At 49.5% G+C, this 23,155-nt stretch overlaps 1 long non-coding RNA gene across 1 annotated transcript; it reads left to right on the top strand.

Annotated features, from left to right (window-relative positions):
- Positions 1-183: 183 nt before the first annotated feature.
- On the top strand, positions 184-6,871 carry LOC140000688 (uncharacterized). Its single transcript, XR_011805836.1, has 4 exons — positions 184-2,638; positions 3,113-3,188; positions 3,750-3,823; positions 4,649-6,871. It is a non-coding gene; the product is annotated as an uncharacterized lncRNA (long non-coding RNA).
- Positions 6,872-23,155: the final 16,284 nt, after the last annotated feature.

The raw sequence follows: 23,155 nt of genomic DNA, 5'->3' as shown, positions 1-23,155 counted from the left end.
GCACCAAGTGAGCGCCGTGGGTGTGTGCTGTGCGTGCCGTGCTGGCACGGGGACCCTCCTCAGGCAGTGTGTAAGGGGCTGCAGGAGGTCCCCGGGAGGTGGAAGAGAAGGGAGCGGCACGAGCAGGAACGTGCGTGCATGGAGGGAGAGCACACGCAGGTACACACAGGTGTGCAAGGGCACTGGGGCAGGACTGAGGGTGTGTATGGGGTTCCTGGGCATGCAGCGGGATGCACGCGTGTGCACACGCACGTGGCACAAGGCATGAGCGTCCCTGTGCGTGTGAACGTGTGCGGGAGTGGATGGGGTGGGAGTGTGGTGGGGCTGACACGCAGGACGGGGTGCAGTGAGTGCAGGTGCTGGCCTGCTGGAAGCACTCCTGCCTTGGTGCCCCCTGCCAGCGCTCACAGAGCTCATGTCAGCAGGGTGCGGGGTCTGCAGCTGTGGGAAGGGCACTCCCAAACCCCGGGGACCCTTGCACAAAGGAGATGTGCATCCCGGTGAAACAGTGGTCACTTGGAGGTTTCCCACAACGTCATTTCTCCACGCAGAGAAAAACCAGCATGTGTGAGAAGCCACTGGCGTGTGGAAAACCAGCCCAAGCCCTGGCTCCTTGCTAAATAAGGGGACGCTGAGTCTCAGGCCACGTACATATTTCTATAGCTTCTAGCAGAAAAAAAAAATACAGGGTGGCACCAGCTGAGGACCCAAGCGTGCTGTCCCAGCTGCTGGCATCATTTGTGTGGCAGCATTTCACCTCGCGTGCTGCAGCGCTCAACCCAAGAGCCTGCTCCTCCCGCAGTGATACCCGCGGTGTTGGAGCAGGCAGAACGCACGGGGAGGGTTACTAAGAAGCAGCCTCCCTCAGCACGGCTGCCTCTCCTGCAGTGCTCTGCCCCCTTGGCTCTCAGAAAGCCTCATCTGGGCACGAATCTCCCCTGCCCGGCCTTGCAAAGAGCAGCTCTGGGGCTGCGCCTCGCTGCGCCATGCCAACGCCGTGCCTCCAGAGGGCAAAGTCAGATCGTGCTTCAGTCTGCGGTGGCAGGCGGTGGGGAACAAAAGAGGCGTGCGCTGAGGTGGGGTGGCGTGCTGAAACGCTGCTTTTGCCCTTCCTGCTGCTGGTGAAAATCCCTGCAAGAAATCCCTTCCAAGAAAGCCCTCTCCTTGGCAGATCCCAGCATGTCAGCGGTGTGAGCTGGGTACCGAAATAGCGCGTGCTGGCTGCTGCTCCTGCGCCTCTCCTCACCACACACGCGGAGCTGTAACGCCAGCTGTTGTGAGTGAAGCGGTGTTTGTGCGACGTGCTGGCTGTCCCCAGCCTGATACTGTCACCAGGCTGCTTAAAAAACACTTCCAGCCCTCCAGTCCAGGCACGGGAATGCATCCCATCTTAATGACTGGTGTCACACACGTGGGTCCTGGGCTGCAGCTCTCCTACCCTGGTCAGTCACAGAGTTGCTGGAGCAAGAGCCTTGGTGCTCTTCGCGTCCACAGGCACTTTTTTGGTTCAGCTATGCTGGAAGAGGGACAACATTTTTATAGAGGAAAGAAAGAATCCAGTGCTTTCACATAGTCTTGTCCCCAGCATTGATTTACCAAATCCAGTTGGAAATGCCCCTCTGGTTAAACACTCGCAGTGCAATCGGAAGCGTGTGGTACCTACAGCACTGTTAGCCATACGAAAGTGATAGCTCGGCCTTTTTCTCGGTACCAGGGACAGAGTTTCGGAGAGCACCAGCAGAGCCAGCATTTTTTTCCATCTGAATTCCCCAGCTCAGATCCTGCCTGTGCTGAAGTCTGCCTTTGGCTGAGGAAAGCGCTCCCTGATTTTGAGACCAGGCACTACAGAACGTGCCCGACACGAGAGCTTTATGCCATGGCCTCTCGAGACGGGGGTTTGTTGGTACCACTAGCTGCCAAAAGAGTTATTCCAGCCAAAATCCCATCTGCTTGGATCTCTCAGAGCAATTTCAAACCGTGGAAGAAATCCAGTCCTCTAGGCTTCATTCCTCTTAGCACCTCCTGGGCTACAAACCACACCCTTGCGATCCCTCAGGAGTAAAGTGCTGGAAGCCCTGCTCTCCGTGAGCCCTGCGACCTGAGGGGCTTCTCCCACCTCCTCCAGGCCCGAGGGGAGCAGGCACCAAGCGTGGGGACTGCCCCTCAGGGGCAGCAGGCTCACAGTTTTGGCTCCAGCACCAGCACGCCTCCCGTCCTTGAAGGGAGATGGGTTTTGTTTTGCCTCTGTGCCCCAAGAGCGGTAGAGATGCGTTCAAGGTGCCCCGAGCCGTGGGTTCAGCGGTGCCAAATCCCAGATCAGATGGGCTGCAGACAAACGAAATGAAAACACATTTCCCATGGCGCAGCCTGCATCCCGAGCACAGCTGCCTCTGCAGGCGGGTGACTCCCTTGTTTTTTCTGCTGGTTCTGTGTTTGGCACAAGGTCTCCTCTGCTGGGAGCACGAAGGGCATCCAAGCCAGACAACTTACTGCACTTTAAGATAAAAGGATCCCTGCTAAGATCCAAGGGGGGACCGCAGGGCTGGGTCTCCTGGAACAGGAGAGGCGATGGGGACATCCTTCATTGGCTTCCAGAGCTTGTGCCCACAAGGGACAGTCCAAAATCACCGAGTTTAAGGTATCTGTTATCTGACTGGAGGCACCAGATACAAAAGCAGAGGGGTGGTTGTGTGGATCTGTGGAAATACTTTGTACCTAGAGCTTGGCGTGCAGACCAGGGTGAGATCTCTGGGGGGGGAGAGGAGGTGTAGCTGCCACATGCCTGTGGCCATGTGGCAGAAGAGGGGATGGAAAGCGATAGACTAATGGATACTTTGCTTTAGTGGCCTGGTTGGTTATCATCTGTTGTGCTTTCCCAAATTAATGCCACTTCCCTCCCCCTGGTTATGTTTCTGGGCCTGGTTTGCAAGAGGATCAGGCTGCCCATTCTTGCCTTTGTACCCCCAAGAAATCAGTGGGAGCTGAGCAGATCTGTCAGATGCCGTGCAAGGAGGAGCTGACTTTTTCTGGGGACGTGCAAAGCAGAGTCAGGCTCTCTTCTGTAAGACGAAAATCACTTGTTATGCCTTTTTTTTTTTTTTTTTTTTGGCAGGTGGTGTGCGGTTTGCATGGCTCTCGCTCCTCTGCAGCTTGTGCATTTCAGCGCCTCATGAAAATCTTCCGGATGGGTATCTTTGAATAGCCATCGGGGCTGTTGGCATGGAAATAAGAGCTTTCTATTTTGCCTTTCAAATGCTCTATTTGGGCCAGTCATTCAACAGTTTCGAGAGGTTTAATCCCCTCTAAAAGCGGCCTACGTCTTTGGCATTCGCTCAGCCTGTAGCAGGTCCAAGCGCACGGGGCACAGTGGTGGCTCTTGCAGGACCGACATCTCCTGCTGTCCACCACCTCCTGCCCTCGGGGGTGCCCTGCTGGGACCCGTCTGCTGAGCCTGCCACCTCCACGGGGCTGGCTGGACCCTGGGCTTGTGCCATGTGAAGCCTGGCACTGCTGGCAGGAGTGCTGCTTGATCCCTCTCAGCAGCCAGCGGCGAAACCTGATGCCCGATAGATGATGATGATGGGATGCGGCCATTTGGACAGGGTGGTTTATTGCTTTTGTTATTTTATTTGAGACTAATTATTTAATTACTTTGCCTTAATGTCAGCAAAGAGTCCTCGCAAGTATCTTGCTGTATTTCAGTAAGCCATTTGGAAAGAAATGTTTCCTTTCTTTTTCCTTCGTTGCAGACAGAACCGCACAGCCCTGGACAGCATTGCCCTTTTTCTGACCAGCACTTCAGTGTGGAGTGGAAAGGGAACAGGTAATTTTAGCCATGCTGTAGTGCTGGGAAATTAATAGGCAGGAGAGATTTCTTGGTTGTGTTCTTTGCTGCTAATGGCCTTCTTGTTGTTCCACCCAAAACACAGCCATTTAAAGGTCTTTAGCAAATTGCAGTAGAGTTTTCCTATAATTTAGTAACCAATTTCCTCAGTTGGCTTGTTCTATTCAGTTTATTCTGTGGCACAGAGCTTGCAGGAGGCTGAGCATTGATTTCCTCATGGTCAGAGAGAACAGCCAAGCAGGAAAAGAAGGGAAATAAAAGGTTTGGAGGAAGAGGGGGAGGAGGAGGAGAAGGAGAAGGAGGAGAAAGAGGAGGAGGAAAATAAAGAGGTGGAGGAGAAGGAGAAAAAGGAGGAGGAAGAGGAAGAGGAGGAGGGAGAGGAGGAGGAAGAGCAGAAGGGGGAGGAGAGGAAGGAGAAGAAGAAGGAGGAGGAGGAGAAGGAAAAGGAGGAGGAAGGATAAGGAAGAGGAGAAGGAGGACCACAGAAAGGCAGGGAATGTGGAAAGGAAGGGTAGGGGGCTGGAGCTAGAAGAAGATGAGGAGCCTTTGCTGGAGGTGGAGTTGTTTGTTTTGTGGAACAGATCTTGAAGGGACAGACAAAAAAAGCGGTGCCCACCAAGGCGTTTTCTCCTCCAGGTCTTGGCCTGGAATCCAAGACTTTCAGTCTCAGCGTCCCCTTGGTTTGAGCAAAAAAATGTGAAAACTAATGTCACAGATTTCTAGGACTGGTCTTTATAGGGCATATAAAACTTGCAATGCTGTGAGCAGCTCTGTTTTTTTTTTTGTTTGTTTGTTTTTCTCAAGGCCAAGGAAAATCACCGATGAAACAGCATTATAACTGAATATTAATCGCAGAAGGTTAATAATGGGAAGACGGTGGGAAACTTTAATCTCCTCTGTGGTTTATAATTTTTACAAACCTTACTTTGGTTCCAAATCACTTTCATTCCCTAGCTTGGTCTAAGCAGAAGGTAGCCCACTCTCTGGATGAATCAGAGCTGTGCAGCAACAGAAGCATTCCTTTGTTCCAGAATTTAGGCAGTGAAAGAGGAACAGTAGGAAGAGCAGGGGCTGTAAGAGCAGATGAGTAAGTAAGTGCTATCCTGCACAGTTGCTTTCCCCTGTTCCTCCATCACAGACTTGTATTGCTTGGTGGACAGCCTACCTAACTGCAGAGTCTTGTAGTCATCAGTCTTGCAGGTGGGCTGAGAGTTTGTCTCAAGGAAGGAAATTGCTTAGCAATACCCAAATCAGATATGAGACTCTTCAATTTGGAAATACCCCAAGAATGAAAAAGAATTGACCTGAATATCTGCTCCCAATCTTCTGGCTTTGAAATGGGGGCGATTGGACATCATCCATGTGGACCTGCAGCATGAGCAGCAGTCTTGCATCTGCCTGCTTCCCCACCCGTTGACACCTCTCTGAGGCACCATGTCCACTCCTCCACAGACATAAACACATCTCCACGTCCAAAGCTTGGTGCTTCCACAAATCCCCTGCTCTGCAAAAGGCTGCACTCTGCTGTTCTCCAGTCTCTTTGAACACATCTGCTGCTTCTGCCAGGAGGATCACACTGAGGCTTGACAGAGGCAAAAGAAAAACAAAACAAAACAAACAAACAAAAAACACAGTGGTTAAATGGCATCTGCATCTGCACTAATGTGCGCACATGTACCTGTGTTAACGCAACACCGAATGGCAAATTATACCTGGCTGTAAGGAAAACTGTGAATACCATCTGCCATCGGTGAATTCAGGCACGTTAGGCACTGACAGTGAATTGGCAGCACCCAGCACTTCAAACTGCTGCTCTAATTCCATGAGTGAGGGATGTAAATAGCCTTTATTTCCAGAACAAAATGTAAAGCAGGGGTAGTTCAGGCTTATTGGCAGTGGTGGGCAAAATCCAAATACTTTTACAAAGGGCTCCTGGTTTTTCCTTTTTTTTTTTCTTTTTTTCTTTTTTTCTCTCTTTTTTTTTTCTTCTTTTTTTCCTGGGCCTCTTTGTTCTCATTAGCACTCTCTGACCCATTACCACTGTGGTAATTGCCAAACAGTGCCCTACTTACAAATACCCACAGAAATTCACTGGAGTTTTTCTTGAGCCCATAGCAAAATATCTACTCTCAGATGAGGAGACAGTTTATTGCTCAAGTTTTTCTCAAACTTTTCTTTGACAAGACTATAAAGGCTGTGGGTCCTACTGCAGTTAACAGACCTGTGTGGATTTATGCTAGATAAGCACCTGCTCTCTCACGTATGACCTCAGCATTTACCTGAGGCTATGTGTATTTCCAATAGTGTGGAGGTCACACTAATCTGGATAGAAAGATGAGCTTTTAAGCTTTGTGCTTCTGTTAGAAGCATAGACTTTAACTACACAGTGTGCATTTCCAGAGGCAGCATACAGGTTCAGAAATCTACCTACATTTCAGACAGTGCTCTGAACTGTGCAGTTACCAGTCTGTACTTCATGTGTGCAATCTGTGCCCTGGGACAGGCTTCCCAAAGACACAGTGGGATCCCGGTCCTTTGGGCTTGTTAAAGCCTAACTGGTTGTGGCCTGAGGTTGCGAGAAGACCAGCCTCACTTGGTGCATAACCCTGCTTTCCGCAAAAGGCTGGGCCAGACTATTCCTGCAGTTCTCTCTGTTACCGTGAGAGACACTGTGAGGTTGAACCACATTTCCCAGGAGTTTCTGTCAAGTCAGCTCAAATCCTGTCAACGATATAGGAAAATGACTTATGGACACACGCAAAATGACTTCTCAACCTGCCAGGTGCTCAGATCTTATTTCTCCCAGCTGGCCCTGATGGTTTTGCTTATGCAGTTTAGGTCTTCATATGCAAATCACAGATTTGCCACCATGCTAGACCACTATCAGAAAACAGATCTTCCAGAAATTATTTAAACAATCACTTTCAGGATCATATTTTGGACAGGGAATGGGAAGGAGAACAGCATCTTTGAGGCCTTCAAGTTTCTCTCCTTTTTGTTGTGTTAAATAAAAGTCAATGCAATCTTGCTATTTGAAAGTGTTTCTATGACTTTCAGAAATAAAGACCAAGGGAAGGATGGAAAATGGAATGTCAAAATACAAATGAATAAATAAATACATACATAAATAAATAAATGAAAGTATGTTTTCTGTGGCAAATGTTTGTTTATACGTGAACACAAGGAAAGGTGTATGGTACAGGGGCAGGGTAAGACCTGCTCTCAGAAGGTAAGCCCCATAGCAGAAGCCTCTCCCTCCTGAGCCACACAGTCAGTGAAGGAGGCACAGGATTGAACTCAGCTGTCACCGGAGAGAGGGGGCCTCCAAAAGACGCCTGATGACATCCACCCCCAAGGCAGGAGGAGCAGAGGGAGCCAGCAAGCACCGCTCCTTGGTGCTCAGGCAGCAAGAACATCCCATGAGCAGCACAGCGTCCCCCCTCCTTCTCTGGAGGTCTCACAGGAGCTCCTCAGGTGGGAAGCACTGGTGTATGCCCTTGCCTGGGGAGATCACTACATTGGGTTTATATGGCAAGTTTTTGGTAGCAGGGGGCTGCAGGGGTGGCCTCTGTGAGCAGAGCCCAGCAGCTGCCCCATGTCAGAGCAGAGCCAGCTCCAGCTGCTCTCAAAGGGACCCGCCAGTGGCCAGAGCTGAGCCAGGGAGTGATGTCTGTTGTGCCTCTGGGAGAGCAGAGTTAAGAAAGGAAAAATAACTGCTGTGGAACAGCAGATTAGAGAGAAAGAGAACTGAAACACAGATCTGCAAATGCTCAGGTCAGTGAAGAAGGAGGGGGAGAGGTGTTCCAGGTGCTAGGGCTGAAGTTCCCCTGCAGCCTGTGAAGAGGCCCCTGGTGGAGCAGGCTGTCCCCCTGCAGCCCATGGGTCCCACACGGAGCAGATCTGCAGCCCCCCCATGGGTGGAGGAGCCCCCAGTGGAGCAGGTGGATGTGGCCTGGAGGAGGCTGCGGCCCATGGAGAGCCCCCGCAGGAGCAGGGGGTCTGGGGGGAGCTGCCGCCCACCCGTGGGGGACCCATGCTGGGGCAGTTTGCTCCTGGGGGATGGATGGATGGACCCCGTGGGACGGAGCCATGTGGAAGCAGTGCTTGGAGAGCTGCTGCCTGTGGGCAGCCCCCACATGCTCAGTTCAGGAAGGACGGCATCCCTGGGAGGGACCCCACGTGGAGCAGGGGCAGAGAGGGACCGAGAATGAGTGGTGGAGACAGATTGTTACGGAATGACTGCAGCCCCAGTTTCCCATTCCTCTGTGCCATTCAGAGGGAGGAGGTGGAAGAAGGTGGATGGGGAAAGGTGTTTGTAGTTTGCTTTTAATTTCTCACTGCTCTAGTCTGCTAGTGATAGGCAATACATTACATTAATCTCCCTATGCTGAGTCTGTTTTGCCCATGACTATAAAAGGTGGGTGATCCCCCTGCCCTTATCTCAACCCCTGAGTCCTTTCCATCACATTTTCTCTCCCTTTTCCTCTGAGAAGTGAGAGAGCAGCTATGTTGGAGTTCAGCTGCCCAGCAGGGTAAAACTACCATAAGCGCTCGTGCTGGAGGCCACTGGCCTGTCAGCTGCACTGTGCCGTGCAGATGGGGTGTTCCTTGCTGGTGCAGTGTAAATAGCTGAGCACTGGAGGTAATTTCTTTCAGTCACTTGTTATACGGCTCTATTGAATGGGGAGTGTCATTTTTTTCTCCTCTGAACTAGTCTGGGCAGCACTGACAGAAGAGCAGAAAAATAAGAGCTAGTCCTGCAGGAATGACTCATTCTGGCATAGGATTTGCAGAGCGGGATGAGAAGTTCAGGTAAAACAAAGGGAAATGGAGGCTGTAGTAAAACTCTGTGGTTTGGAGCATGACAGTTTAACTGCTACAGAGACAAAGTTGGAAACCCCCTCCCAACAAATTGCTGTACTCAACACCTTGGCAATGTCTAGAGCAAGTCAATATTCGAGCACACTTGTTCCAGGCTCTTTCCCATGGGAGCTGTAGATTGGATTGCTAATTACCATGGGACTGGAAAACAATTTTTATTATTATTATTTTTAATTAAACACAAATAAAACAATGGCTGTCCTTTTAAAGTTTAACTTTGAAATATTTTCTGCATTTTTAACAGGGGTTACACCAGCCAAGTCCAAACAGAGCAGCACTGTAGTTTCGACAAAGATTTAAGGTTATTTGCAACCAGATTGCTCTAGCAAGGACAACATATTAGCTGAGGGTGAAAACAGAAGTCCAGCCTAGCTATCTGGGCAGAGTAAAGGGGGGGAGGTTGGATTTCTTGAAGCACTGTTAGACATAGAGATCACTCTCCTCTACATTGTTCAACAAGTCTTTTAACTACAGCATGCTTTCTCCACCTGAAATCTTTGTAGATATACTTATCTTGTTGCAGAGTAGTTGCTTGAGAGCCCCTCTCCAGAGCATGGATTAGAGAGGGTCATTTTCCCACTATTTTTTTAAAAACATTTCAACATGTCAGACAAAAATATTGGTGTGATAACAGCGAAAAGCAAAGGCATGATGGGGTCACAGAGGACACTCTTCTGTCCCATTTTTGTTTATAGCAGAGATACAGCACTTGCAGAAAGGGTGTCCTCACATGAGGAAGTCATTTAGAAAAGATCACTGAAACACTGAGAAGTGTAAAACACTAAGAGGTTTAAAGAGAGCTTATTTATGGAATGGTCAGAATATTAGTGTTGCGTGCAGCCTCCCCATCGGTGCAGGTCCTCTTCTGCAGACCACAGGCACACAGCAGGCCTGCATGGGCGATCTGACACCCGGTAGGCCCCTTGGTGCCTACATGTGGCACACGCTGGGGTCCCTGTGGCAGGCTCCAGCAGAGAGCTGCGGGGTCTCAAGCTATTCAGACTGCACTGGGCATACACATTGCTGTCAGCAGGGCAGGCTGGGGATGCAAAAGGATCTCCTGACATTGGAGATGTCAGAGCACCCAAGACCTGACGTGGACCTTCTCCGGTCTCCTGCAGGGCTCAGGCCATGCGAGAGGCTGCTGTATGAGCACAGCAAGGCTGTGACTGCCTTCTGCAGCCCGCCAGCCCCAGGGTGGCCCCACCTCGCAGGCGCATTCCCCTGCGGATTAGCCCTGCAGGGAGTGTAGCGCCAGAGGAATGTCCTCCCGGTGCAACCTGAAACCCGCAACGTGTTCGCAGCCTGAAAAACTGGATGGGTCGTACCCCTCATGCTGGGTAGGGGTGCCGCTGGGGATGCTCTCAGGATACCCAGACCCTCCATGAGCTGGGCTGGAGCAGTGGTCGCTGCCTGTCTCATCCCAAATGCTGCCTGGCTGCTCTGGCACGTGTCCCCCAGGAGCAGGGGACACCGGGCGAAGGCACTGCCAGCAGGCTTGCATTCACCTCCTGATACTTTCTGCCCATGCCTGTGGCACTGAGGCCCACCGCTGCTACAGAACTCGAAAATGGGTTTTTATTTCAACGCTTCAGGGCTCGGGCTCTCCCTCATACACCCAACTGCCCATGCAGATGCTGATCTGGCTCGGGAGCCACCCGTGTCCGTAACAGCGTGTGGCCAAGAGGTGTGTGCTTCCAGACACAACCCCAGGGGAATGAGGGTGTTCGCTCTGGTCAGAAAAGCAGTGTCAGCTCCTGTCAGCGTTTCAGGCCTGGCCCCAGCTAGGAGATGTTCACCTCAACCTCTCCTTCCCCCACAGGGCTCAGCCTTGCCTCGCACACTGTTCTGCCCACCGAAAGCCCTCCCCACAGCGGCTGGCCCCTGGTCCAAAGCCTGCCCCTTCCCCAGGCTGTGCAGGGCCCCCACCATCCCTGCCCACCCTCCTGCCAGCATCTTGGCTTGGCTGCATCCACCCGGGCTCCCCTCCCATGCTGGGGCCAGCGCTGGGTGTGGAGAGAAGCGTTATCTCGCAGGGCTGCCGTGCACGAAGCTGCTTTCCAGTGAGCTCACGGTGGGGTCAGCGCCAGAACGAGTGCAAACAGAGCATAAAGAGGGTTTGCACCCACATGCCAGCCTGATGCAACCCGTCTTTGGTAACTGGGACGGAGCTCCCGATCAAATTCCTGCCTGACAATTGCTCAACCTCGCTGCGGCTGCCACAGGAGGTGGGTGAAGGCACGAGGCCTGGGCCGCCTCCCAGGCTGGGTCTTTTGGGGGAGCAGCTGCTGAGGGGTTTGCTCCAGTTCCCTGCCTCAGGGGGCTCGAAGCCCCTCTTTTCCTCGAAGGAAAGAAGGGAAGAAGGACAGGAGGAATATCCCACTGCTCTTTTGCTCTGCCCTGTCTCCTTCACAGCTAGGAAGCGGTTCTGTATAAGCATGGAGTCACTCTCTCTTCTTCCCCCCCCCTTTCCTTCGCCAGGTAACCAACAGAACAGCAGCAGCTATGGGACCGGGATGGGCACTTTTCCATCTATGTCCCAGGGAGACTGAAACCCATGTATTTTCGTCCCAGACCCACAGCCAATTCCCAGTTTCATCCTAGGAAAGTATTCCCTCTGCTCAGCTCCCATTTCCTGTCTGTGCACCGGGGATAATGTTATTCCGTGTCCTTCCTCATCGAGGTCTGGTGCATTTGGCAGGTGCTAAGTAGGAAACATGAGTCCAAACCTCAGCACTGACTCATTACCACTCAGGCCTTAAAACATTCCTGCACAGCGGTCTTTGCTCCCCAGAACCTTTCCCAGCCTTCCAGGCATCGAGCATGGGTGGCACAGTGCCAGAGCAAGACACTGCGCCTTTCCTAAATGATGCCTGAGGTCCTTCTCCAATTTTTGGTTCTCATCATACTCCATTTCTTTGATTTTTTTTTTTTTTTTTTCGGTTTGTTTTGGAAGCCTAAAGGGCTTTTAGGTGCACGGTATATGGAGGGGTCACTTGGGGAGAGAGGCAGCAGAAAGAGAAATACTTCTTTCTGGTTTTACTCTGAGTCAGAGTAGAAGTTTTGCTGTATGGAAGAAATTGGGATCAGTCTGCTGCCCAAACACCTCTCCTGGCCCAGTGATGGAGGCTCTTAGAGCTCTTGGGCCCAACAGTTCTCCTGGGCTGTGTCTGTCCTACCATGCAGGGCAGCTCTTGGGCAGACAGAGAGCAATTTACCCCTGCTGCCAGGGCTGGGGTTGAGCTGGAATGACCTTCTGCTCCCAGTGCTCAGGGCAGGAGCACTGGGGATGTCTGTTAGCCTCCAGCCCTCCCACCTGAGCCTGCAGGGATGAGGACGGGCTCCCAGGACTCCTGGTCCCCCAGGGATGCCAGGGGGCATTCACTGACCACACCAGCACCGGTGGCGGGTGCCAAGTCTCATGAGGGGCTTCTCCTGGATCTCCATGCTATTTTGGCTGGAAACTGGGGCTCATGAGGGGGCCACCTGGCAGTCACAGCTGGCCCTGCCAGGAGGGGTCCATTGTGCCTGTCCTGCTCCAGGGATTTCTGGAGTGCTGCTGCGTGAAGCAGGCATCACGTGGGATGTGTAAGCACTTCTCTGAGCAGGAGCACAAGTGATGCTGACCCCGGGCCCCCCTTTCCAGCCGAATGATCTTTAAATAGCCGTTCCCCTGAGAGGGAGATGTGATGGGCTTGGAAAGGAGGGTGCTGAGCACTAAGGAAACAGACCAAAAGTGTCCCCAGGAAAGGGGCCACGGTGTCCCCATGGTGTGGGATGTAGGTGTCCACTGCAGAGGTGCTCACAGCACTCCCATGGCTCCACAGAGCCTGGGCCCACGCACACACTCACTCCAAGGTCCAGCAGACACCTGAAGCACAAGGTGACCTAGCAGCTGAAGGAATAAACAGGCTTCTTTTGGGGGTGGGCTGGACTCTGACAGCCGATTGTATTCGCCAGTCAATACCTGCATGTCCTCGCTGTGTTCATGCTCCACGGCCAGCAGGCTGCCAAGTAGCTTCTGGGTAACAAGGAACAATATTCCCCAAATGCAGCCCTTTGGTGATTCATCAGAGGAACCCTTGCCTTCATCTTTCAAAAGCTTTAGTCATTTTGACGAAGAAACGATTTCCTGTTGGTCGAACGGGCGGCTACCCAACACAAACTGCAGATACTCAAAGACAAGGGCTTGTGATCCACCCCTTGGCCAAGGGTTTTTCTTCAGCCCTAGATCCGGGATAATCCTAGGTGGGAACATCCGCAAAAGGGTCGGCTGTTAGGGGCATTCCAGTGCCTTTACGTTGGTGTCTAGAGACCTGAGGGGAAGCTCAACCCTACCTAAGACCTCCAGTGAACTCTTTCACAAGTCTTGGGGTTAGGTTTCTAAACCACTGAGGCACGTCTGAAGGCTTCACTCTCTGTTCTCTTCACCACCGAGCTTCCAAACAATTGCATCCTTGTTACACACTTGTCAAAAAGAAAGGGGGAGACGAAGAAAGAGATTTCAATAGTCTCAGGATTTTGCTTAGAGCTGACTTAATGCTGAATAGCACGCAGAGGTAGAAGGGATATCCTGAACAATGTTTGGTCTCCAGGCAGAATCCGTTTCCCATGACAGTGCCTTTCTGAAGCAGGAATTCCAGCATGAAATAAAACTTGTTAAAGTAGTAAAAGAGGAGGTCTCTATTGTATCCTGCGTGACAGAATAATCCTTCCTCAAGAACAGACTGCTGTCATTTTTCCTCCCATCTGTGAATTTTGGCTTCAGTCAACATCGTGATTTTCACAAAGTATGAAAGTAAAGTCCTAACCTTTAAAAGCAACCCATCCAACCCTGCAGGAACTTCCTGCAGACATGTTCGCTGCTGCAGATGCAGTTTTCCTGTACGAAATCTAAAATGTCTGACTGCATGGAGCTGAAGTAGGTCTCCTTGTTAGGAGAGACACTTGACAAAAAGAAGCAAATACTTCCCACTCTTCCACAGTTCCTTCTGTTCCACTGGCCCCACACCATTCTGCTTTTTTCAATGCTTCATCCGCATGTTATCATTCTCCCGATTCCTATTTAAAGCTCTCCTTCCTGAAGCATGTGTAAAACCTGCAGAACATAATTTTGACTTATCAGGCATGTTGTGCTGCTGTCTCCCCTTCCCCAAGCTACTTATGTCCTGTGCTTGTTCCACATTTCTCTTCCGTGTTGGTACCCTGGATAGAGGTGTCTCTGCTCATGGTGTAACCTCTAAGGCATTGTATTAATAACCAATCACAAGCATCATCAGCATTGTCAACATTTCCTGCATAAAGGAGATTGATACATCAAGTAAATAGGACTTAGCAGGGAGACAGGGCTGCTCCTTTCCCCCATTTTCATTCAAAAACCTACTGACTGTCATGCCTGTTCCTCTTGTCTTCTTTTTAAGGCATGCAATTCCAGTAATACTCATTGACAACTGTGTGTCCCCAGAAATAGCCCTTCCAGGCAGTGCTGATCATGGATACCAGCACCCTGGTAAATTAGGAGAGCAGCTGCAGCCTCGGGCAATAGTGCCCGTGCTGGTGAGACCTTTGCTTTCTTTGCTGGCAAATCCCATCCAGATTTGGCTTCAGTGCTGGAGGCTGAAGTGACTTGTTACAGCTTTTGCACACCAACAAAAGAATTCCTCCTAACTTGCAAAGCTCTGCATCTCCAGATCTGATGACAGCTCCACACTTTTTACTCAGGGATTTCTCGCATTTTTGAGACAGAAGCCTGTCAGTGAGGAATCAGACCATGGATGACTCGATTACTGGTTCATCAGCAATTTAATTGTGTGGCCTTAAGATTCAGCATGTCTCTTTTAAAAGATCTGCTCTCGCTGAAGCAGATGGCTGTGGTAAAGGCAATACTGTACAGCAGTCAAAGACGGTTGGTGTAGAGACATACGGCTGTATATCGCTGATATGTCGCCTACGGTGAAAATGCTGTGGAACTGCCTTGTGGCACACCAGAGCTCTCCAGCTGTAGATGCGGAGGGTCAGTTGGCAGTTTTGCTCTGGTTCAGGTGAAAAGGAGGGAATGGTATGGATCACCTGCTGCCATGTGTTGTCAGGAACTGGTCCTCTCACAGGCATTTGCTCACAAGCAAGCCTTCTCCTGGCAGGGAGGGCTGAGCTGAGAGGCAGGGAGATGCCTGCACCATCTCTCTCTGCTGACCTCAGAGGCCAAAGCAGAGTGTGATGGATCCATTCTGCCTTGTCAGGCAGGTAGAAACCTTTCATTAAAAAAAAATATAAATATTGCCAGTTTCCTTCAAGCGTGGAGGGAGGCAGCTGCTCTCGTGGCCATCGTGCTGTTGTTGCAAGTGGGCTCACCCCTGGTTGCTGAAGAGGCAAAGCAGGATCCCCTGTAACTCCATCTGTGCAGAGAGGAGCTCCCGCTCTGAGCCGCCTGTGCCCCATTAACCTTCACAGCATCCTCCCTGTGTCCTCATTGAGTCCCCACTCCCTGAATATTGCTGGCAGTCGGGCTTCCCACACACGTAGGGGCGTGGGACAACCCGGTGCCTCTGCCAGCTGTGGATTCACCACCAGCAGCACCTTCCTTCTCCTCAATCTTCAGCTAGTTTACCTCAGGGTGGTGTGCTAAGAGCAGATGCCTGCTGGATCTGTTTCAGGAACAGTCAGAAATAGGACTTTGCACTGATGGCTAGTTTTTATCAGTAGCTTGCTTTTTAATCCATGTGACAGGCACATCGTAGATCTTCAAGGGATCCTAATTAGTCACATAAATGAAATTAAATTGAAGATGCTGGCAAGGCCATTTGACTGCTATAATTACCATCCTCCTGTTTACTCAGCGCCTTTAGCTGCAGTTTGGGCAGGACTGGTGAAAATCCAGGATCACTCACGGGTATAAGTGAGTGTGAGTCACATTTCCCTGGTTTCCTGCATGGCCTCTGCAGATTTCAGATGGAAGCAAGGCGGAAAAGGGAGAAAGCCTAAAACTGCTTCCTCCGACACAAAATCTTCTATACAGTTGAGATGTTTCAGATTTATCAGTGTGGCTCTTACTACATTGGGGCTGTTATTTTAGGTCACCAGATCTGATCTGCTGGCCACCTTTGTTGCAGTATGAAATCTGCAGGCTCTGCAATTTCTTTTCAAAGGGTGGTAAGGTGAAAGCACGTGATGCCAAGTGCCATAAAATGCAGAAAACAAAATGCAGGGAACTCATACTGCCTGTGCAATGGGAGCATGCTGCATGCACAACCTCAAGTAGCACTCTGCAGTCTGCAGTCAGCAGAAGTAAAATGCCATGCATCACAGCATCAGAAACATAAAATGCAATTTTGTCAGTGATTACTTTGCTCTGACAAAGATGTCAGGTGAGTTGGCAGGGGGATAAGACGGAAAACGGGGTACTGAGACTTAGCTGGAACTATCCATTTCTTTCGTGCTAAGGCACAGGTCAGTTTAAAAGGAGGCCAGGTCACAGTGCATGGATGTACTCCTGGTACAACCACCCCAAGGGTGTTGTGTGGGTGCACAGCAGTTGGATATAGTCTGAGAAGCAGTTTCTAAAACTTAGACTTACAGCCCTCTTGGGAGGAGCAGTAACCAAACACCACCAAACACCACCAGGCCCTTGTCATGCCTAGATCTAACAGGCAGGTATATGAAGTCCTCAACGTTTGTCCAGTAGTTTGTGGCTGGAAGGAGAGGCCTTGAGTGGAAAATATGAGATTTCTGACAGCCTTTTTGAGAGAGCGAGAGTATGTGAGCAAGCAGAAGGGATGACTGCACATGCATGGGTGTGTGTGCATAAATTTTCCATTTACATAAGGACTGTTGGCAAGGACTCTCTGGGCTTTAAAAGGAGAGAAGCCCGAAAGCTTGGATGACGTATGCTGGAGAGAAAAGAAAGGAGCTGGTGGGCAGGCCTCAAACACATGCAGTGCATTTAGCTTGTCACTGTCATATCTGGGGCATTTCTGTTAAGAGGTGAGAAATATTGAGAGGTGGAAGGGAGCTTGTGCTTGTGATAACATGTAAAAGCGCAAGCCAGCTGGATGCTCTGAAGTACTTCTAGGTGCATTGCCACCCTAATCTTTGCCTTGGGTGCAGAAATCTTAAATTAAAAAAAAAAAAAAAAAAAAAAAAAGGTAAGCAATCTCTTCAATAAATGCTTTATAAGAGCACGGAATACCATGCCTGAGAAAAGAAACGGGCAGCAAACCTGCGAGGAACAGCCAGAGCAGCAACCTGGGGTACAGCAGCCCTGCAGTGTGAGCACCCTGCTTCGAGGACAGCGGGGAGGCAGGCAGGGAGAACCTGCACTCATGAAACCTCAGGGGAAGGCTTGTTACTAACTGCATGCTGTCCCTCCGTTGTCTTCTTCCTTTGCCTCTCCTGACATGCAAGCAGAGGCCCAGCTCTGCTCTGAAGCAGGCTGTGGGCCCGAGGCCTTCTCCGGAGAGTAGAGGAACACAAGAGGAACAAGTCTGTGGGCACTTCCAAAAACTGTACTGCTGCCTTTCCTGCCTTGCAGAGCCCTGCCTGGTTGTCCTGTGTCCTTCACACCCCTTCCCACCTGCTGCAGAGCATGGGGAAATCGCCACAGAATGACAGTCCACCCAAAGGCTGTTTCGGCCATGAGCTGGCTGTCCGTCCACAGAAGCTTTTTGAAGAATCACACAAAGGTTTGCACCTTATGGTCTTCAGCCCAACCTCCTGCTCAAAGCAAAGCTCACCAAGGCCAAGTCAGCTTGCCCAGGGCCTTGTCCTGTCAGTCTGGAGCATCCCCAAGGATGGAGATCCCATCACCTCTCCGGTGGCTGTCCTAGAGCAGTACCACTCTTGTGGGAAGGAATTTATTTTTTTTTTCTGTATATCCAACCTGAACTTTCTCTGTCGTAACCTGTGCCCATTGCTTCCCGTCCTTTGCCTGTGGACTTGTGAGAAGAGTCTGCCTCTCTTCTCCATAACTGCTTTTGGCAGTGGATGGCAGCAGCTGGGTAGCCCCTTGGCCTTCTTTTCTCCAGCCTGAACAAGCCCAGGTCCCTTCTCTTCCACTTCTCACCATTTACAAAATTGGGCACACCCTATGTGGCATCAAAGTTGTTTTTGTTTATTTGTTTTGCCACCATTTCTTTGTATAGCTTTCTCCTAAACATCTCCCTTCAGTAAGACTTTTCCATAAAGGGCCACTCATAACTTGGTAACCCAAAAGGACTGTGTCTGGCCACGGTCAACAACAAAGTGAATCACCCTACAGAAGCAGTCCAGAGAGCCAGCCAGCACCCCTCCATCAGGAACAACGGAGCCCTGCTCTAGAGAAATGTTAAAGCAAGAGAAAGCCTCCTAAAATCTGATTTTCTTGTTAGATCTCCTCTCTGCCTTCCCATTTTTGCCCTCCCTGCGCTCCTCTTGCCGGTGCTTGGCTCTGAAGGGCGCGCTGCTCTCAGGGCAGCAGACCGCATCACCTCCCCGGGAACACTTCGTCCCCAGCGGCTCCTCTTCCCCCTCTCCCCTTGGACAAGCACCTGAGTGGCTAAGTGTGGGCTCAAGCCTCCTTGTCAGAGCATGGCTGGGCAGGCATTCCTGCGGTGACACAGCGTGCATCGTGCCCGAGAGGAGAAGGCCCTCGAGCTTGCTGCAGCAGTGGAGCATGCAGATCTCCGGGACCTCTCCTTCCCGCTGCACTCGACTACCTGACGTGCTCTGGCCTCAAGCGCACACTGCTCACCTCTCTGTCATATCAGGAGGAAATGGAAGACACAGCTCTCTCTGAGGCAGGGAGGTTAGTCACAGAGCAAGCATTAAGGGTCTTTGTCTGAAGCCACTTCTGGAGGACAAACCAGAAAAATTATCCGTGTTACTGAAAGGGAAAATTTAGCTGGTTGTGACACTCATCCTCTTGAGAGTAGCTCTGGTTCCCACTGAAATCACTGGAAGACCTGCCATCACTTGGACCAGGCCTCCAAAGCCTATGGTTCTGCATGCTGAGACATTACAGCACACCATCCCCATGCGTCCCAGCAGCTCGGCTACCCAGCTACTATACAGGTTGCATGCCAGATATCCCAGTGCCACTCCTGAATCCAAAACGTGCCAGGCTGGAAAGGTGGAAAAAACTGAGAAAGGCATTTTCACTTAAAAAACAAACAAACAAACAAACAAACAAAAAAAAAACTACCCTTTCTCATCACTTCTGGATTTCCAAGCAGGTCACTTTTTGTGTTGTTTGATTTTCCCAGGGAAGAAAACACCGAACATTCAGTGATTGGATTTAATGTGACTAATGGGACATGGTGAGTGGTAGAATAAACTGAGCAGGGAAACAGAAATGCTCTGCAGCGTGTTGCAGAGAGCTGCCTCTTGCATGTTCTGTGGAGAAGGAGATGCTGGACCACAGCATGCTGCAGGGGCACATGGCTTTTCTGATTGCCCTGTGTCTCCTAGTCTCCTTCCTCCTTTTTGTGCTTCTCTGCTTTTTGTTCTGTGACTGCAGGAAAGACTTTTTATTTTCTTTTTAATTTTTTTTTTTTTAAAAAGGCCTTGAAAACTCAGAAGCACAGATCTTTCTAAAATTTCCAGTTAAATATTTACTGTCCCAGACAGAAAACTCTTCATTCATCAGTTGTCTGAATGCCCCCACCTGGAAAAGAAGCATTGAGCCCCAGAAATCCTTCAGCAAACAAATTCCTTCTCATTACTGACTCCGTGGGCATGACTGCTCTCAGGAAACTTGAAAGTCAAGCTACTCAGAAGTGCTGCCCATACATGTTTACCTTGGACTCCAGCTTCCCTCTTCAGACTAAATCAGGTACTTTTTGTCTGGTTTGTCTAAACAAGTACAGCTGAGAAACAAATGCTGGAGAATTCCACAAGTTTCAGTCTTGCTAAACATGGGTTTCTGACACCCATTTCTGTGAGGTTCTTGCAAACTCAGGCTAACCAGCCACATCTACTCACTCCACAGCAACACACACAGGTATCAGAAATGCTGGCATAGTTTTTACATTTACTTCACCTTATTTTTACACTCTCCTTTGGGCTTCTCCTTTTACATAAAGCAGAGCTGACACCTGCAAAAAGCTGCTTTAGAGCCAAGATCAGCACACGGTCTTCCCGCGATGAGCAGTGTCCATGGAATAAGGCATATAAGGCCTTTGAGCTTCATCGTTCATGGGGGTCCTTTGGGTTAAGCAGGAAGTCACAAGCATTGGTGTGATGTCCAAGCCATTCATGGCATGTGAGAGCTGAAATCAGCACGTTGGGTTATAACCACCCATACTCTGGTTAGTGAGCCTGTGAGCTGTGAACGTGCCGTGATAAGCACGAAGGGCTCCACAAACAGGTATCCAGTAAAATGCCAAAGACTGACACTGCCAGAGTTACCACCTTGCCCCGTGGCTGTACAGACCTTGCTGCACCCCCAGAAATGAGCCTGTGCTGTCCAGCCCCTGATCACTCACCCCACCTCGATCAGCTCTGCCCACAGTTGCTATCTTTTAGCAACTCTGTGCATTTAAATTCTCGGGTACTAAGTAATTCTGATGAAATAGTAATGTGGATTTGTACCTGATATGCCCATGCTGTTGGCGTGGCTAAAGTAGTGCTTGGGAGAGATCTGGCCCATAGATTTTGCAGCATTGCTCATCAGTCATTGTCTGGAGCTTGCTTCTATACTGGGAAGCACCAGACACATGGTGATACCAGAAGCAAATAGCCTTATCTCTGAGCCAGATGGATTTCTGTGTGGCTGGGCAGTACTTGGAGCCAAATCGCTCATTCAAGAAAGAAAGTTAGATGTGCAAGACTGTTTCAAGAGAAAGAAAGAAAGAAAAAACAAGAAAGCAAGAGAAGGAAGGAAGGAAGGAAGGAAGGAAGGAAGGAAGGAAGGAAGGAAGGAAGGAAGGAAGGAAGGAAGGAAGGAAGGAAGGAAGGAAGGAAGGAAGGAAGGAAGGAAGGAAGGAAAGAAGGAAGGAAGGAAGGAAGGAAGGAAGGAAGGAAGGAAGGAAGGAAGGAAAAATAAAAAAATAATAATAATTAAATAATAATAAAAAATAATAATAAAAAATAAAATAAAAATATAATAAAAATAAAATAAAAATAAAAATAATAAAAATAGAAGAAGAGCATTTCTGTTTGACAGAAATGCTTTCTGTTAGACATTAGCATGCTTTATTTACCCATTTGTTCAGTACTGACATGGGAAGAGCCCACACTCCCAGGCAAAGCTGTTGCCCAAATCCCAGGATGAAGTCCTGCCTCTAACCAAACTCTGACTTGGTCAGAGTCCAAGCCTCACTCAGTGGCTGACCACAAGGTCCTACATTGCCCACGCTTTCTCTTTCATGAGGAACAGCACCTCCTTCTTTGCAGACTTATGGCCTTCCCTCTATTAATCTCTCATGGGAGAGGACACATGTCACAGCATCATCTCAGGGAACAGCTCTTGCAAGTCCTGAAGGCATGGTGGAGCCATGTTAGCATTAACACATCACCAGAAGAGCATTGGTCCTCTAGGGCAGCTGCAATTCATCGGGTAAGGACTGGAGACAAACGTCCTTGTTGGCAAACTGGAGTGAGCTCAGTGCGAGACCATGGAGATGGTCGGTGGGTCTGGAGCACGATGTATTGAGGGAGACAGAGGGAACCAGGCTCCTTCAGCCTGGAGGAGAGATGTCTCAGGTAAGACCTAACTGCAGATGTCCACCACCTTACAGGAGGTTACCAATGTTGTTTCAGAAGTGCAAAGGTAAAAGACAAGAGAAGAAAAAGACATTTTGCAGTGCAGGAAATTCTGGGTGCACATAGAGAAACAAAATCCTTCCCATGAGTCCTCTGACAGGTCCAAGAGAGTTGATGGGATCTCCACTTCTGGACATCTTCAAACCTTGACTGGGCAAGGCTGTGAACCAACACAATCTTGCTCTGAAGTTAGTCAAGCTTGGAACAGGCGCTTGGAGTGGAGATCTCCGGACAAGCCTCCTCACCTGAGTGTTTCTACCATTCTGCAAGCAAAGCCTGCGATTCCCAGTCATGTGTCAATCATCTCTCATAAATGAATTGCTAAGTAATCCTGAGGATTATTAATTTGACCCTTGAGTTTACTCACATGAATACCAAGTAGGACTTGCTCCCAGTTGAAGAACTAAGCATAGCTCAAGGGTCCAACATTTGTTATTCATCTGCAATAGTGTCTGCGAGGTGGGCATGCAAGATTTCCACTCATTCTTTTCTCAGGTGATGTTCTGATATAGCATTTTCTCCAACATCATTTGACTGTTTAGGAGTATGATTCAAATAGGCATTCCATGCTTATCCATTCAGAATAGGCATAACCATGCATTCCTGTTTGGAAGAAAGACCATTTGCCAAACCAAATTGCCTGTCTTTAGGTGTAACTGCAGTGTGTTTCCATTTTGTTCCACATTTGTCATGCTAGACGAGTGCTAGAAATGAGGTTTTACATCCTTGACCTCCTGTTGGTACCTGCATGGAGGCAGCCACAGGAGTCACTAGTTCCTGTTTCACAAGGACTCTGGGCTTGGTAGTTGACTGGGAGTGGGTCTGCTCAGCAGCTCTGAAACTGGGTGACCTGTCTTAGTTTTTATGGAGCAGGAAAGCCACTTACACTTCCATTTGAAGCCAAGATATTTCCTCTCACTCTTACTTTCTCACAGGTTTCCCCACTCCCTCACACTTCATATCCACAGGCATGGAGAAGGGCATACGCTAGAGCAGTGTGGCCAGAGACACAGTGGACAAGGGATGCCAGGTACCAAGATCTCATCAGGCCTCCTGGTTCCCTGTTGACTGGTGATGGAGAACTGTTTTTTGGACAGGTTTCTTCTTGTTTAGGTTTCCTAAGGTATCAGAAAGAGGAAAGACACAAGCATGTTCTCCTGTTGGTAAATCTGCACCTAACCTGAGCGCAGGCCTTCTGAACATGGTGTAAGATGCTGCATTTCTTAGTGCTTGTCACTGTTAGTAGTTCTCTTGACTATCAGTAATGATGATTTTTAACCTTTTTCTGCTATTTCTTTCATGTTTTCACATACATGCATTTCCATTCATACTTAATTCAGACAAATCTTAAAATTTCTGTTATGACTTCTACAATGCCAGAACATTACCAGCTCTTAAACAGAAATAGAGCAGGCTCTTAAAATACATGTAAAACGTATTATTATTATCATTATGAATATTATCATTATTATTATTTTAAAAATGACGAAAAGTCCAAAGGAAAATAAAAAGCTGGAAGGAAACAGTTTAAGACCACTCAAAACAAATTCTCTTTTTCAGCTTCAGTCATTCTACAAGAGTTCTGTGAAAAGCAACCAAATGAATTCAGAAAAATTTAGACCAGAAGGCACCACTGCAGAAACCTAGTCCAACCTCCTGCTCCTACAAGGCCCACCACAAAGATAGATGAAGCTG

Source organism: Anas platyrhynchos, chromosome Z, assembly GCF_047663525.1.
Source record: "Anas platyrhynchos isolate ZD024472 breed Pekin duck chromosome Z, IASCAAS_PekinDuck_T2T, whole genome shotgun sequence".
Classification (NCBI taxonomy): Eukaryota; Metazoa; Chordata; class Aves; order Anseriformes; family Anatidae; genus Anas; species Anas platyrhynchos.
The sequence above is the reverse complement of the archived record's forward strand: the minus strand, read 5'-3'. Positions and strand labels throughout refer to the sequence as shown.